The sequence below is a fragment of the Dreissena polymorpha genome, chromosome 5 (genome assembly GCF_020536995.1).
Source record: "Dreissena polymorpha isolate Duluth1 chromosome 5, UMN_Dpol_1.0, whole genome shotgun sequence".
Lineage (NCBI taxonomy): Eukaryota > Metazoa > Mollusca > Bivalvia > Myida > Dreissenidae > Dreissena > Dreissena polymorpha.
Window position 1 is genome coordinate 85,577,170 of NC_068359.1, and position 18,021 is coordinate 85,595,190.

At 31.5% G+C, this 18,021-nt stretch overlaps 1 long non-coding RNA gene across 1 annotated transcript; it reads left to right on the plus strand.

The window, feature by feature from the left end:
* Positions 1 to 4,956: 4,956 nt before the first annotated feature.
* Positions 4,957 to 16,807, plus strand: LOC127881146 (uncharacterized). The gene is made up of 3 exons (XR_008049930.1): positions 4,957 to 5,069; positions 16,112 to 16,157; positions 16,561 to 16,807. It is a non-coding gene; the product is annotated as an uncharacterized LOC127881146 (long non-coding RNA).
* Positions 16,808 to 18,021: the final 1,214 nt, after the last annotated feature.

Consider the following 18,021-nt stretch of genomic DNA (forward strand, 5'->3'; position numbering starts at 1 on the left):
GTGTTAATATCAAACAGATATTAAAAACAAAATGATGTCTCACCGTTAATGCTACGCTGCAGGTAGGTCAAGCCGATGCGGTTGTTTGTGTTGTCAAATGAGAAAGGACCCTGGATTAAAATAAGATTGAATTTAATATGTTTAATGTTTTCAGCTATTCTTTGTCTTGTATTAAAGTTATATAACTTAATATATAAATGCATATATATAATCTGGAACGACACTTTACGCACATGCATTATGCCCAGTTTTCTCAGAACACGACTCATATATATATATATATATATATATATATATATATATATATATATATATATATATAAATACTATTGCCACCTTAGGGCGAAGTGCGCAAAAACACAGCACTTTGGCGATTTTTTTTAACTTCTTTAAACTCAGTTTATGTTTAATAAAAATCTCATAATTAAATAATTTAAGAGAAAAACATTGTAAAACTATGAAAAAATATTTTAAATTTTGCACAATTATATGTTAAATTTCTAAATTTTCATTTTCGACTTAATTCTATTTCTACCTAATGCCAAAAAACCCATATAGAAATTTCACTTTACCTCTTCAATGCACTTGGGAGAAGGGAACTTAATACCGAAAACATACTAATTTACGCTCTACTTCTCTAAGACTGTTGATAAATTTAGCAAAAATAAATATTTAGATAATAAATAATAAATAAAAATATATTATGCCGATACACGTCTGTAAACGTAACAGCATAATTTTATTATGCGTTTATGATACTTTTCTTACAATTTAATATAATATTTAATATTTATAATATTTATGTATTATCCGCGTGCTGATTTTTCTCTGATCTAAAAATAGAACACATACACTAAGTAAATGTTAGGAATTAGGGTGCACTCAGATATATACGTTTATTTGTTGAGATTCAATTGCTCTGTTCGATCACGACCTCGGCGATGCATTAAATTCATCCAAGTATTGTGTGCTTTTTGTTGGTTACTTCAGACATTTGTGGAACATTCAAGATCTTACATTTATTTCGACTCACCTATGGTCGGTGTTGTGCTAAACCGTTACGACATTGCTTTGCACGAATGAATCAGTGTACGCCTTTTACTTCTGCTTAGTTATTTGTTTACAGTTTAGTGCTTGCATTTATTGCGCCTAATTTACGTCACATTTACTATCACGTGATGCTTCGAATAGCCAATTACCTTGATGGTTAATATTCTTATCAATGTAAGTGTAATTACAAATATTATATAAATTCTAATTTTGATAACTGAATTAGTTCTCTGGTGGATTTTGATTAGCGTCTCTATAATGATGGCCAGCTAATGGTTAAAACAAAAACAAAACGAAACAACGTAAAAAACGACATTGAATAAAAGTGTGGTCATCTGCTTCGAACGTTCATTAAATACATAGCATTGCGAATTTAAAACTATTTGAGAGATCCCGAACCTCACACTTAGCCCAGCGATATAAAACACACATAAGTGTGAATAATCTTTTGTAATACAAATTGAAAGGCAATAAAAGAGAGCTTATAAATAATTTAATAACGGCTGGATTAATCAATGGTTAGAAGAAACCAAAGCAACAGAGTTATAGTTTTCTGGGGCACGATGCAATGAACGAAATAACAAGTATCAATTTTTCTTTTCGTTTGAACAAAAAAAAAACACAAATAAAACGCGTCTGCTAATTTATTTGATGCATGTATTTGGTTTTCACTTACGCCAGTATTGTATCGAAGTATATGACAACGCATTCTCTTACTGTCGTAAAAATAAGACCTCTCGATATAAGATTTAACGATATGAAATAAATGTATACTTTATTATTATACTTTAAGAAGAAGAAAAAACAGACAAACAAACATAACAGTGCACTCACACATATTGTGTATTAACTATTATACATAATACGGGTTCGATACATACAATATTCTCATTTGTACGAAATATTTGTTCTGATATCGCATAATTGGTATGCAATTGTCAAAAAATGTACGCCTGAATATTCATATACGGCTATAAATAAGCATGTTGCAATATACATATATTTTGCCATACAAGTTTTATAATTTCGCTTGCATCTTTCTATTTCTATGCATTTCCAGCATTTGAAGGGACTTTTAAATACAGCACTGACCGCAGTTGTATCTGATATTTTGTGATGCTATGCAATGTAGGACCATAGGCGGATCCCCTAAAATCGCCAAAGTAAAGTCAATTCATTTGATGTTTAACACTTAACTAGATCTTAATCACCTATTTAAGCATGTCAAAGCATTCAACATCACTATAATCGTGGCGCTTCTGGGGAGCTTTGCCCCCCTGGACCCCCAAAACGATAAACTATGCACTTTTTTGGCTTTAAAAGAAGGTACTTTGATGAAAGTATATAAGGCGTGACATGTTCGAGAAGTGGTTGTCAAAGCCTTCAAAATCACTAAAATCGTGGAGCTTAGGGGGGGGGGGGGGGGGGGGGCTTCGCTCCCCTGGACCCCTATCACTATGCCCTGCACCCACCAGAGGTTCTAGCGGCCCCCCTGGACCACCGGCAAAACTTTGAATATCCCGCCCCCCCCCACCCCAAACCAGATATTCCGGAGCCGCCCCTGTGGACGGGTTGTTGTTTTGAAAATCTTTCTAGGGAAGCATATTTGTTGTAATGTATATACCCTGTATTGTTCGTACCCAAATGTTTTTTCGTACCCAATTTTGTTTTGGCATACTTTGTTTGTACCCTGAAGTTTTGTGTTTTGTTACCGTTTTCTAAAATATGTATCTTGGTGGATTTGAGCACTTAATACAAGTAAATGTCCAGCGTAAAGAAGCCTGTACGTCAGGTATACCCTTAACACAGTATTGAGTCGAGGTACCTGACAGCTTTCATGTTTGTCGTCGGATAATTGACGTTCAATTTATATAAAGTAAATAGTCTATAAAATTGATCTTGGCAACAAAAATGTTCACACCTTAAAAAGGCACTTCACCATTTAAACTGATGTTAAATTTAATCCCAACTGCTTAGTTGAAGTAGTTTATTAATATTTATGTTGAGTCATATTAATACTGAAATAACTTTGCATAAAAATAAATCAGTTTCTTAAACACATGTTTTCTCTTATAATCACATGTGTAAACACGTATGTCCGAAAAAAGCATTGTCAGCAATCTTGTTCATTTTTAGATCGGCTTATTCATTCTTAGAAAGATATTTAATTATTTTGTATTTTTATATACATTTCCAGCATAAAGTTGCATTTTCCTCAGTGTGCAATTGCTGGAAGAATAAAAAAGCAACGTATGAATACAAAGTGTTGTGTTTTCATTTCATTATATTAAGGAATTTTTGCAGCAATATGAAACACTTTTTAGCTTCTGATTATTTGCCGTAAGAATGTATTTTGTTTTCTACGCAAACAGTATTATGTCGAAGTATATGAACGCATTCTCGTTATGGTGTCAGATTAAATATCGTCATATAAAATGTAACGACATATAATAAATGTAAATTTTATGATAATTTTTAATATAAAAATAGAACAAACGTAAAACATATTCACGCAAAGTGTAAATTGACTTGATTCACTACTTATTTCTCAATAAATAGTAACATCTTAGAATTGTTGCTCTCATTTGTACGAAATCTATCGCCCTGTTCTTATGTAATATGCATACACTATACGCCTGAACACATATATGGTAGTCAAAAAAAAATGCATGTAGGAATATATACATTTTATTATAATAGTTTATTATTTTGCTTGCATGAACAAACGGATACTTTCTATGTGTGAGTATTTCCAACATTAGGGGGAATTTTTAACAAAGCGCTTTTTAGAACATATTCTGTGGTTGCATAATTTTTCTATTCGTTTATACCCTGTAATCTGTTCAGGACCATGTTTTATGATCAGAATGCATATACCGTTTTCTAAATATGCATTCATTATATAATATTATTGCATAAACTCTATCTATAATGCCCTCTGGCGGGGTGCAGAAACTTGGCAAATAGATGGCTTGAACGGGAGAAATCGTGTATTAACAATACGATTCACGTGCCGTTCAAGCGCTGTTATGTGTTTTACATATCCATAATCTGGTCTACGCGCAGTTACTTCCCTTCTCCAGCCTTCGACGACTTTCCAAGCATAATTGGGGAACTGAATAAGCACCAGTTTCCTCATGCATGCAGGGATAATGACGATTTCAATCCACTTTTCAAGTAACTTGTATACCATCTGCACTCTCTTGACATCAGCTTTATTGTATTGGCAACGTCATTGAAGTTAAGGTTATTTACTCAACACTTTCAAAAGACTATGCTCAAAATGTAAGTGTTTATGTACCTTCAACGTTCCTGCTGTAAATTCCAAAATAATTCCTCATTTCTTACTTTACGCTGCTGCATTTCAACTTTGCATTAATCCACTGTTTAAACACATTTTAAATCGAAAGCTGCCTATCCGAAAGTAAAGCCTCGTCATTTCGGATGATCACCGAGTGAGGCATATCTAAAACACAACCTTGAACTGTATTTAAATAATCGAATTATTTTGTCGATGTCGAATGAACAAAATATTGTTTTCAATGTTATTTAAAATTATTTTGGTATGTGTGATTTGTTTATGCAATAATAGCGAAAATACACATTTCTCGGACATGATCATCTGCCGGCGCTCTCAAAATCCGTTCCTGCCCTCGTGCCTGCGGGCGCTCTCAAAATCCGTTCCTGCCCTCGTGCTGCGCACTCGGGCAGGAACGGATTTTTTGAGCGCCCGCAGATGATCATGCCCTTGAAAACGTGTATTATCCCTATAGTAAAACTCTAGTTGCTCCAGCATTTATTAAGGATAGAAATGTAATATTTTAAAGTACATGTAATCTAAGTGATCATAAACGTTAACACAATTCCAATAGTTGTTACATCTTTTGCATATTTTATTTCAGTTTTCGTGAATGAATAATTATGCATCATGATGGATTTCAACATAGCATACAACATCGTTTGTCCAACGAAAAGGAGTCTGTACTATGGGGATGCCCTTAATACAGCATTAAATCGAAGTACGTGAAAGCTTTTATTTTTGTCGTCGGATGATTTAAGTTCAACTTATATAAATACATTAGTCTATTACAATGCATTTAGAAATAAAAACATTCAACCTGAAATAGAACATCACCATTTAACTAGATTTTAAATTAAAAATCCAACTGCTAAGATGAAATAGTTTATTATTTTTTATGTTTCGTCATATTAATACTGAAATAAATTTGCATAAAATTAATCTTTTTCTTAAACAAAGTTTTTTTTATAATCACATCTGATTATTCATTCTCAGACATCTAGTTTTATTATTATGTACTTTTATATACTTTCCCAGCATTAAGTTGCATTTTATACAGTGTGCAATGTTATGTTTGGTTTTATAAATTCATACTGACATACTGAAGAAAAACAACATATGAAAACAAGAATTTGTGTTGTCATTTTAGTATATTAAGGGCTTGTAGCAGCAATGTGATCACAATTTTAGCTTCTGCTAATTTCTGACGCATTTATTTGGTTTTCTTCTGAAACAGTATTATGTTGAAGAATATGAACGCATTCTCTTTATGGAGTCAAATTATAATAGCTGGACATGACAATTAACGATATATATAAATGTAGATTTTATGATTTTATTAAACACCCAACAGAAAACAAACATCAACATATTCAACACATATTGTAAATTGTCTTCATTCACTACTTACATGTTCTCCATAAATAATTTCATCATAGCATTGTAACTCTCATTTAAACAAAATACTGATTCTGTTATCGAACTACTCTTATGTGATATGCATAATAGTTACGCCTGAATATACATACATGTACATGGAAGGCAAGTAAATAAACTTGTAGGAATATATACATTTTACCGTAATAGTTTAATTATTATGATTGCATGTAATTTACACACTCACTCTGTCTATGTCTGTGTACATCCAGCATTAGTGGGATTTTTAAACAAAGTGTTTTGTGAAGTATACTAATGTAAAACTTCCGCTGCTCCAGCAGCTCAGCATTCCCATCAATAACTTTTAAAACATATTATGGGGTTGCATACTTTATGTTTACACATGTACACCCTGTAATCCATTCAGGACCATGTTTTTTGTTCAGCATGCCTATAACGTTTCTCTCAACATGCTTTCATTATGTAAGAGTAAAAGTCTAGTTGCTTCAGCGTTTATTTAGGATAGACATGTTATGATTTAATGTACATGCAATTTTTGATAATATGCGTTAACATAAATTCAAAAGTTGTGATATCTTTAATTATATTTATTACCGTTTTCTTGCATGTTTAATTATGTACCATGATGGTGTTCAGCATAGCATACAAGTATTTCTCCAACGAAAAGGAGCCTGAACTATGGGTATGGCCTTAAATCAGCATTAAGTGGAAGTACATGAAAGCTTTTATTTGTGTCGTCTTTCAAAACATTTTCGTGGGGTTTTATAACTTTTGTGCGGTCGTGTATACCCTGTAATCCCTTCAGGACCATGTTTTATGTTCAGCATGCATTTAACGTTTTTTAAATATGCCATCATTATATAAGAGTACAACTCTAGTTTCTCCAGCCTGTATAAAGGATACAAATGTTATATTTTAAAGTACATGTTATTTCTGATCATGTACGATAACACAAATCAACAGATTTGATAACTTTTATATATTGTATTACTGTTTTTGTGAATGTATATTTACGTACCATGCTGGGTTTAAGCATAACATACAAGTACAGTCCAACGTAAAGGAGGCCTTACTATGGGTTAGCCCTTTAATCAGCATTAAGTCGAAGTACCCGAAAACTTTTTTGTTTGTCGACGGGATAATTTATGTTCATGTTATAAAAAGAAATAAATCTAAAACAATAATTTTGGCTTCAAAAACGTGTACACCTTACATTGCACATTTCCATATAAAAAGATGCAAAATTAAAAATCCAACTGCTGTTATTTTTATGTTCAGCATGCCTATATCGTTTTCGCAATATGCGTTAATTAAAAAGGGTAAAACTCTTATTGCTCCAGCGTTTATTTAGGAAAGAAATATAATGTTTTAAAGTACATGTAATTTCTGATTATGTATGTTAACAAAATCCAAAATGTTGTTATATCCTTTATTTATCTTTTAACTGTTTTCGTGAATGTATAATTATGTACCATGATGGATTTCAGCACAGCATACACGTATTTGTGCAAAACGGAGCCTGTACTATGGATATGCCCTTAACTCGGCATTAAGCAGAATAATATAAAAGCTTTCATTGTTAAAGATCTCAATAATTCAGGGTTGATTTATACATAAACATATATATATAACAACTATTTGTGGCAACAACACCGAATACAAAACATAAAGCATTTCAACATTTGAAGATATGTCAAATTAAAATCCGATTACAAAGCTGTTTGTTTATTTTAATGTTTCGTCTAATGCAAACTAAAATTAATTTGCAAGCATTATTTTTTCAACAAATGCTTTCTATTACAATCATATTTGTAATCACAGATGTCGGGAAGACAGCATCGCCAAGTATCTAGTTCATAATTAGATCTGATAAGTCATACTCAGACGGATAACTTTTTGTATATATTTTGCAGAGTTTTCAGAATTAAGTTGCAGTTTTACCTAGTGTACAATGTTAGGCTTGGTTTGTTCATACGGACTTGCTTGAGGAAAACAATATCCTTACACAATTTTTTTACCGACAATATTATAGAGTAAGCACGTGTTTCAGCAACGTGATCAAAGTTTTAGAGTCTGCAAATTGAATTGATGTATTTAATTTGGTTTCCCCTAAACCAGTATTTTGTCGAAGTATATGAACGCATGCGCCTATATTGTCAAAAATCAATTGATGTTACATTATCGATATATGATGAATGTACATTTTGATTTATGATGTTATGTTTAGTAACAGACAACACACATGCACACGTTTACGCATATTTCAAATGGACTTGAAACAATACTTATTTTTTTACTACTTTAATAATATCGCTTCAATGGATGCATTTCTTTTATCTATTTTTATTCATGTTAAGTATTGGGAGGGAATTTTAAATAAAGCGCTGATGAAAGTTTTGCTCCAATTTTGTCTCGTATTTTGTAATGTTTACATCGCAGCTTTCTGTTCAGGATTTTGGTCTATTACAGTGGAGAGCCAGCTCATTCGTGAGAGTTTTCTAAAGGTATCATGATCTTTTAAAAAACATAAGTATTTTTCAGTAAAGTGCAACCGCGCTTTTGTAATATGAAGTCCCCACACTGATCCGACATTTGTCTAGCCGTTCAAACGCGCGATTGCACTTTACTGAAAAAATACTTATTTGTTTAAAAAGATCATAAAACCTATAGAAAACTCTCACGAATGAGCGGGCTCTCCACTTTATCCCATTAAAAATGGTGAAATATTTAAAAAGAGATCCTTAAAAATAATAACTGGGTCGCGCTTTATTCTCCCAACACAGATCCGAAAGAGTCACGTGGTATAGGCACTGTGTTAATGCTATTTAAGCGTCATACTGATACAACACATATTAAGATTTATTTCGTTAATATCAATAAAGTCATTTAAACATTTACATTCATGATATTTATTCCTGTATTTAAGGATATACATTAAATGTTTATAATTAATTTTTGAAAATGTGGGTCAACAATATTCTAAATGTTTATGATTTGTTACCGTTAACGTAAAAGTATTTGCCCAACAAAAAGAAGCCTGTGCTGTGAGTATGGCCTTAAAACATAATTAAATCCTAGAATCTGAAAGCTTTCATTTTTGTCGTCCGAATAATGCAAGGTCAATTCGCATCAAGAAATCAAAAAATATAAGAACGATTGTGGGAAAAGGACCGAACAGAAGTAAAATAGCACTAAACAATTTAAACAGATGTAAATTTAAAATCCAACCGTAAAGTCGAAATAGTTTTCTTTGTTTCGTCTTATGCATGTTTACATAACTTTACAACCAAACCTTTCTTATTTGTATTTTCTATTTGTACAAAATATTGGTTTTGATATCACCTTATTCTTATGCAATAAGAATTGAATAACCGGCAAGGTTATACAAACGCATGTTGAAAAATATATACTGCCTTACTAGTTTAATAATTTCGCTTGTATGGACGCACTGCTTCTTTCTATGTTTATGCATTTAAAACATTTGGAAAAAAAACTAAACAAAGCGCTTGCTGCAGTTTACTGCAGTTTTGTCGTGTAATTGTAATGTTTTGCATTTCAGCTTTCTGGTCAGGCAATTTATCACTTCCCTCACACGGACTAGTTACAATGAAGTAGGGATTGGTGTTCTGAAAATATTTCTAGGGAGGCATAATATTTGTTTACACGTTTATACCCTATAATACAGTCTGGACCAAATGTAAGGTCCAGTATGCGTTATAACAAATTTAAACTACCACTCTCTAGTTGCTCTAGCGTTTATTTATGATTGTCATGTTATGTTTAAAAGTACATGTAATTTCGTATCATGTACGTTAGCAAAATTCTAAAAGTTGTGAATTTTGTTTAATATATGTATAACCATTTTCGTGAACGTTAAATAATGTACCATGATAGATTTCAGCATAGCATAACAGTATTTGTCGAACGAAACGGAGCCTGTACTATGGGTATGCCCTTAAATCAGCATTAAGTCGAAGTACCTGAAAGCTTTAATATTTGTCGTCGGATAATTTAAGTTTAATTTATATAAAAAAATTAGTCAATAAAAAATAATTCGGCAAATCATATGATCACACCTTCAATATCACATTACCATTTAAACAGATGCAAAATTTAAAATCCAATGGCTTAGTTGAACTAGTTCATAATGTTTAATGTTTCCATATATTAATATTGAAATAACTTTGCATAAAAATAAATCCTTTTCTTAAACAAATGCTTTCTCTTATAATCACACGTGAAACACCGATGTTGGGAAAATAGCATTGTCAACAATCTATGTCATAATTTGATCTGATTATTTATTCTTGGAGAGATAGCTTTATTTTTATGTATTTTTATATACATTTCCAGAATTAGGTTACCTTTTCCACATTGTGCAATGCTATGTTTGGTTAAATTCAGTCAAACTTGCAGGAAGAAAAAAGTATCAATACAAAGTGTTGTGTTGGAATTTTATTATATTAAGCGCTTGTCGCAGCAATTTGATCTACGTTTTAGCTGCTGCTTATTTCTATGATGCATTTAATTGGTTTTGTACTAAAACAGCATTATGTCAAAGAATATGAACGCATTCTCGTATTGGTGTCAAACTAAAATATATCGATATAACAATTAACGATATATAATAATGTAGATGTTATGATGTATGTTGTATAAAAAGAGAAAATCATCAACATATTCACGCATATTGTAAATTGACTTGAAACACTTCTAATGTGTTTTCGAAAAATATTAACCTCATAACAGTGTAACTCTCGTTTGTACGAGAATCTGATCCTGACATCGCCGTATTCTTATGTAATTTGCATACAGTGTATGCCTGAATAAACATATAAGGTATTGACATAACAACGCATGTTAGAATATATACATTTTACCATTATTGTTTATTGTTTGCTAGCGTATACTCTGTTATCCATTCAGGACCATGCTTTATGTTCAGCATGCCTTTAACGTTGTTATGTTTTACCGCACATGTAATTTCTGATCATGGACGTTAGCAAAATTCACCAGTTGTGATATCTTTCATACTATTATATTTCATTACCGTTTTGTGAATGTATATGTATGTACCATGCCGGGTTTCAGCGTAGCATACAAGTACTTGTCCAACGAAAAGGAGGCTGTACTATGGGTATGTCCTAAAAACAGCATTAAGTCGAAGTACCTGAAAGCTTGTTAATCGTCTGATAAAATTTATATAAAAATAAGTCCTCAGCAATGATTTAGGCAACAAAAAGTACATACTTTAAATAGTACATCACCATTTAAACACATGCAATAGTTAATCAATGTTTATGTTGAGGCATATGAATACTGAAATTACTTTGCATAACCATACATCCTTATCTTTAACAAATATTTTCTCATATAATAACATGTGTACACACAGATGTTGGGAAAGTAGAATTGCCAACAATCTAGTTTATAATATTATCTGATTCTTTTATACTTAGACGGATCGCTTCAATTTTATGTATTTTATATACATTTTCAGCATTAGGTTGCATTACTCACACTGTGCAAAGCTATGTTTGGTTTTATTCATTCGGACTTGCTGGAACAAAAAAAAAGTATCAATAAAAAATTGTGTTGGCATTTAGGGCTTGTTGCAGCAACGTGATCAAGGGTTTAGCTTCTGATAATTTCTTTTATTGATATATTTTTATCTGAAACAGTATAATGTCGAAGTATATACACGCATAATCTAAATATGTCAAACTCAATATCTTCATATAAAATATAACGATATATAAAGAATGTAGATTTTATTATGTATTTTTTTATAAAAACACAAACAAAAAATGGTTAACATATTGACCTATATTTAAAATAGACTTGACTCACTACTTCTGTGTTCTGGATAAATATTAACCTTATAGCTGAGCATTGTAACTCTCATTGCGCGAAATAATGATTTTGATATCGCCTTATTGGTAAGTAATGTGCATACAGTGTACGCTTGGATATGCATACATGTTAAGCAAATAAAAAACGTATGTAGGAAAATATATTCATTTTAGCATAATATTTTAATTATTTTGCTTGCATGGACAAACTGATTATTTCCATGCGTGTGTATTTCCAGCACTTGGGGATTTTAAACACAGACCTTTTTTAAAACACATGCCAGGGGTTGCATAACTTTTGTTTATACGTGTTTACCATGCAATCCATTCAGGGCCATGTTTTATGTTCAGCATGGCTATATCGTTTTCTAAATATGCGTTCATTATATCAGAGTAAAACTCTGGTGCTCCAGCGTTTATTTATGATAGAAATTAGTACATGTAATTTCTGATCATGTAAAGATTCCTAAAGATGTGATATGTTATATTTATTTTATTACCGTTTTCGTTAATGTATACTTATGTACCATGATATTGTCAGCATAGCATACACGTAATTGCCCAACGAAATGGAGGCTGTACTATTGGTTAGCCCTAAAATCAGCGTTTTGTCGAAGTACCTTAAAAATAATTCAAAATACAAATCCAACTGCTTAGATGAAATATTTTATTAATATGTATGTTTTGTCATATACATACTGTAATAACTAAGCATAACAATAAATCCTATTCTTAAACAAATGCTTTCTAGTATAATCACATTTGTAAATACATATGTTGGAAAAGTAGCCTTGCAAACAATATAGTGCATAATTGTATCTGTTTCTTTATACTTAGCAGTATATTTATTAATGTATTTTATATATATTTTCATGTTTGGTTTATTCATTCGGACTTGCTGGAAGAAAAGAAAGTATAAATAAAAAGTTGTGTTATGTCTTTTTGTATAATAAAGGCTTGTTGCAGGAACGTGATCAAAGTTTGAGCTTCTGATAATTTATTTTATGCATTTAATTTGTTTTCTACTAAAACAGTATTATGTCGAAATATCAGTACGTATTCTCTTGATGGTGTCAGATTAAATATCTTCATATAAGATTTAACGGTATATAATACATGTAGATGTAATGATGATTTTTTTAAAATAAAAATCAAACAGAAGAAAACGTGGCATATTCACGCATATTGTAAATTGACTTGATTCACTGCTGATGTGTTTTCTATAAATATTAGCCTTATAGCATTGTAACTCTCATTTGTACGAAATACTGATTCTGATATCGCCTTATTCTTATGTAATATGCATACAATGTACGCCGGAATACACATATATTGCAGTCAAATAGAACCGTTGTAGGAATATATACATTTCACCATAATAATTTATTATTTCGCTTGTATTGACAAACGGATTCTTTCGATGTGTGTGTATTTCCATCATCAGGTTGATTTTTAAACAAAGCGCTTTTTACAACATATTCTGGGCTTCATAATTTACGTTAACACGTGTATACCCTGTAATCCATTCATGTTTTATGTTCAGTATGCCTATATCGTTTTCTAAATATGCGTTTATTATATAAGAGAGAGAAAAACTCTTGCTCCAGCGTTTATTTAGGATAGAAATGTTGTCGTTTTAAGTACATTATTAGATCTGCTTATTCATTCATAGAAAGATATTTTTATTATGTATTTGTATATACATTTCCAGCAATAGGTTGCATTTCCACAGTGTGCCATTGCTGGAAGAAAAAACAACAACAAATGAATACAACGTTTTGTGCTTTCATTTATTTGTATTAAGGGCTTTTTGCAGCAATATTTTAGCTTCTGATTATTTGCCGTTAGAATGTATGTTGCTTTCTACGCAAACAGTTTAATGTCGAAGTATATGAACGCATTCTCTTTATGGTGTCAGATTAAATATCTTCATATAAAATGTAACGACATATAATAAATTTAAATTGTATGATGTTTTTTTTAAATAAAAAAAACAGAACAACGTAAACATATTCACGCATATTGTCAATTGACTTGATTCACTACTTATATCTCGATAAATAGTAACCTCTTAGCATTGTTACTCTCATTTGTACGAAATATATCACCCTGTTATTATGTAATATGCATACAATGTACGCCTTAACACGTATATGGTAGTCAAATAAAAATACATGTAGGAATATATATATTTTACCACAATAGCTTATTATTTCGCGGGTATGAACAAACGGATTCTTTGTATGTGTGAGTATTTCCAGCAATAGGGGGAATTTTAAGCAAAGCACTTTTTCGAACATATTCTGCGGTTGCATAATTTGTCTACTCGTTTATACCATGTAATCCATTCAGGACCATGTTTTATGATCAGCATGCATATACCGTTTTCTAAATATGCATTCATTATATAAGAGTAAAACTCTAGTTGCCCCAGCATTTATTTATGATAGAAATGTCATGTTTTAAAGTGCATGTAATCTATGTGATCATGAACGTTAACACAATTTCATAAGTTTTGATATCTTTAAGGGGGCCTTTTCACAGATTTTGGCATGTTTTGAAGTTTGTCATTAAATGCTTTATATTGATAAATGTAAACATTAAATTTTAAAAGCTCCAGTAAAAAATCAAAAATAAAATTTAAAAAAGGAAACAAAAGTAGCCCGCAGCAGGGCTCGAACCAGTGACCCCTGGAATCCGTAAGTAAAAATGCATTAGCCAACTGAGCTATCCTGCCAATCATACATAATATGCGTATTTTATACCTTATATAAGCAATCTTCGTAGTTTTACAAATTTAAACGACAACAAGAGACCTCTCCAAATTATTCAATCGTTTCGCGTTGCAACGCTTTATAATTTTAAGGTTTTTAAATCGTCAAAAGATGCATATTATGGCTATATTGGACCGTGGCAAATGTTCAGTAATACTGTTTCCTCACAAATATCATAACTTAACCGAACATTTGCGAATCTGAAACAACTTTTTTCAATTTTGTCAATTTACCAAACCGTGAAAAGATCCCTTTAATATATTTAATTTCAGTGTTCGTGAATTTATAATTAAGAACCATGATGGATTTCAGCAAAGCATACAATTATTTGTCCAACGAAAAAGCGTCTGTACTATGGGTATGCCATTTACACAACATTAAGTCGAAGTACGTAGAAGCTTTTATTTTTGTCGTCGGATGATTTAAGTTCAATTTATATAAATAAATAAGTCTATAACAATGCATTTAGAAACAAAAACATTCAACCTGAAATAGAACATCATCATTAAACTAGATGTTAGATTAAAAATCCAACTGCTTAGATGAAATAGTTTATTAATTTTTATGTTTCGTCATATTATTACTGAAATAACTATGCCTACATATTTATTTATTTTCTAAACATTTTTTATCTCTATTATCACAGGTGTATCACAGGTGTAAACACAGATGTCAAGAAAATAGCATTGTAAACAATCTAGTTCATAATTACATCTGATTATTCATTCTTAGACAGTTTTATTAATAAGTTCTTTTATATACTTTCCCACATTTTTATCACAGTGTGCAATTCTATGTTTGGTTTTATAAATTCATACTGACTGGAAGAAAAACAACATATAAATACAAAGTGTTGCGTTGTCATTTTATTACATTAAGGGCTTGTAGAAACAATGTTATCACAATTTTAGCTTCTGCTAATTTCTATAACGCATTTATTAGGTTTTCTACTTAAACAGTATTATGTCGAAGAATATTTACGCATTCTCTTTATGATGTCAAATTATAGCTGGATATGACATTGAATGATATTTATAAATGTAGAATGTATGATTTTATTGAAAAAAAAACAACAGAAAACAAACGTTAACATATTCACGCATATTTTAAATTGTCTTCATTCACTTCTTACATGATCTCGATAAATAATTTCCTTATAGCATTGTAACTCTCATTTGAACGGAATACTTATTCTGATATCGCCCTACTATTATGTAATATGCATAACGGGTACGCCTGAATATACATTCATGTACATGGTAGGCAAATAAAACACCTGTAGGAGTATATAAATTTAATTATTATGCTTGCATGTAATGTACGCACTGACTTTGTCTATGCCTGTGTTTATCCAGCATTAGTGGTAATTTTAAACAAAGTGTTTTGTGAAGTATACTAATGTAAAACTTCCGCTGCTCCAGCAGCACAGCATTCCCATCAATAACTATTTAAACTTATTCTGGGGCTGCATACTTTATGTTTACACGTGTACACCATGTAATCCATTCAGGACCATGTTTTTTGTTCTGCATGCCTATAGCATTTTCTAAATATGCGTTCATTATATAAGAATACAACTCTAGCTGCTCCAACGTTTATTTAGGATAGACATGTTATGATTTAATGGACATGTAACTTCTATTAATGTACGTTAACAAAATTCTTAAAGTTTTGATATCTTTAATTATATTTATTACCGTTTTCGTGCATGTTTAATTATGTACCATGGTGGTTTTCAGCATAGCATACAAGTATTTGTCCGACGAAAAGGAGCCTGCACTATGGGTATGCACTTAAATCAGCATTAAGTCGAAGTACCTGAAAGCTTTTATTTTTGTCGTCGGATGATTTAAGTTGAATATATATATATATATATATTAATTAGTCTATTACAATGAATATGGCAACGAATATGTACAAACCTTCAATATCACATCACCATTTAAACAGATGCACAATTTTAAAATCCAACTGCTTCGTTGAAGTAGTTTATTATTTTTTATATTTCGTCATATTAATAATGAAATAACTTTTCATACAAATTAATATTTTCCTTAACCAAGTGCTTTCTCTTATAATCACATGTGTAAACACACATGTTGAGAAAGTAGTATTGTCAACAATCTAGTTCATAATTAGATCTGAGTATTCATTCTTTGACTGATTACTTTATTTTTATGTATTGTAGATACATTGCCAGAATTAGGTTGCATTTTCCAAAGTGTGCAATGTTTTGTTCAATACATTCGGACTTGCAGGAGGAAAAAAAGTATCAATACAAATTGTTGTGGTGTTATTGAGCTTTACTAAGCGCTTGTTGCAGCAATGTGATCAACGATTTAGCTGCTGCTTATTTCTATGATGCATTTATTTGGTTTTCTACAAAAACAGTATTATGTCGAAGAATATGAACGCATTCTCGTTATGGTGTCAAATTAACATATCCTGATAAAACATTTAACGATATATAATACATGTAGATGTTATGATGTATTTTGTATAAAAACAGAAAAAAACATCAACATATTTATGCATATTGTAAATTTAGTTGATTCACTTCTTATTTGTTCTTGATAGATATTAACCTCATAACATTGTAACTCTCATTTGTACGAAAAACTGATTCTGATATCGCCGTATTCTTATATAATATGCATACAGTGTATACCTGAATATACATACATGGTATTGAAACAAAAACGCATGTAGGGATATATACAAATTCCATAAAAATTAAATTATTTCGCGTGCATGTACAAACTGATTATTTCTATGTGTGTTCATTTTTGCATTTCAAGCATTAGGGGGAATTGAAAACAAAGCGCTATTTAAAACATATTCTAGGGGTTGCATAATACGTTGATTATAGGGTAAAACTCTAGTTGCTCCAGCGTTTATTTAGGATAGAAATATAATGTTTTAAAGTATATGCAATTTCTGATCATGTACGTTTTTCAAAATTCAAAATGCTGTGATATACTTTATATATTTTATTGCCGTTTTTGTGAATGTATAATTATATACCAAATGCGATTTCAGCATAACATACAAGTATTTGTCCAACGAAAACGAGCCTGTACCATAGGTATGCCCTTAAATCAGCATTAAGCAGAACAATGGCTGTTTGTAAAACATGCATGCCCCCCATATGGGCTGTCCGTTGTAGTGGCAGCCATTGTGTGAATACGGTTTTTGTCACTGTGACCTTGACCTTTGACCTAGTGACCTGAAAATCAATAGGGGTCATCTGCGGGTCACGATCAATGAACCTATGAAGTGTCATGATCCTAGGCAAAAGCGTTCTTGAGTTATCATCCGAAAATCATTTTACTATTTCGGGTCACCGTGACCTTGACCTTTGACCTTGTGACCTCAAAATCAATAGGGGTCATCTGCAAGTCATGATCAATCTACCTATGAAGTTTCATGATCCTAGGTGTATGCGTTCTTGAGTTATCATCCGAAAACCATTTTACTATTTCGGGTCACCGTGACCTTGACCTTTGACCTAGTGACCTCAAAATCAATAGGGGTCATCTGCGAGTCATGATCAATCTACCCATGAAGTTTCATGATTCTAGGCGTATGCGTTCTTGAGTTATCATCCGGAAACTATTTTACTATTTCGGGTCACCGTGACCTTGACCTT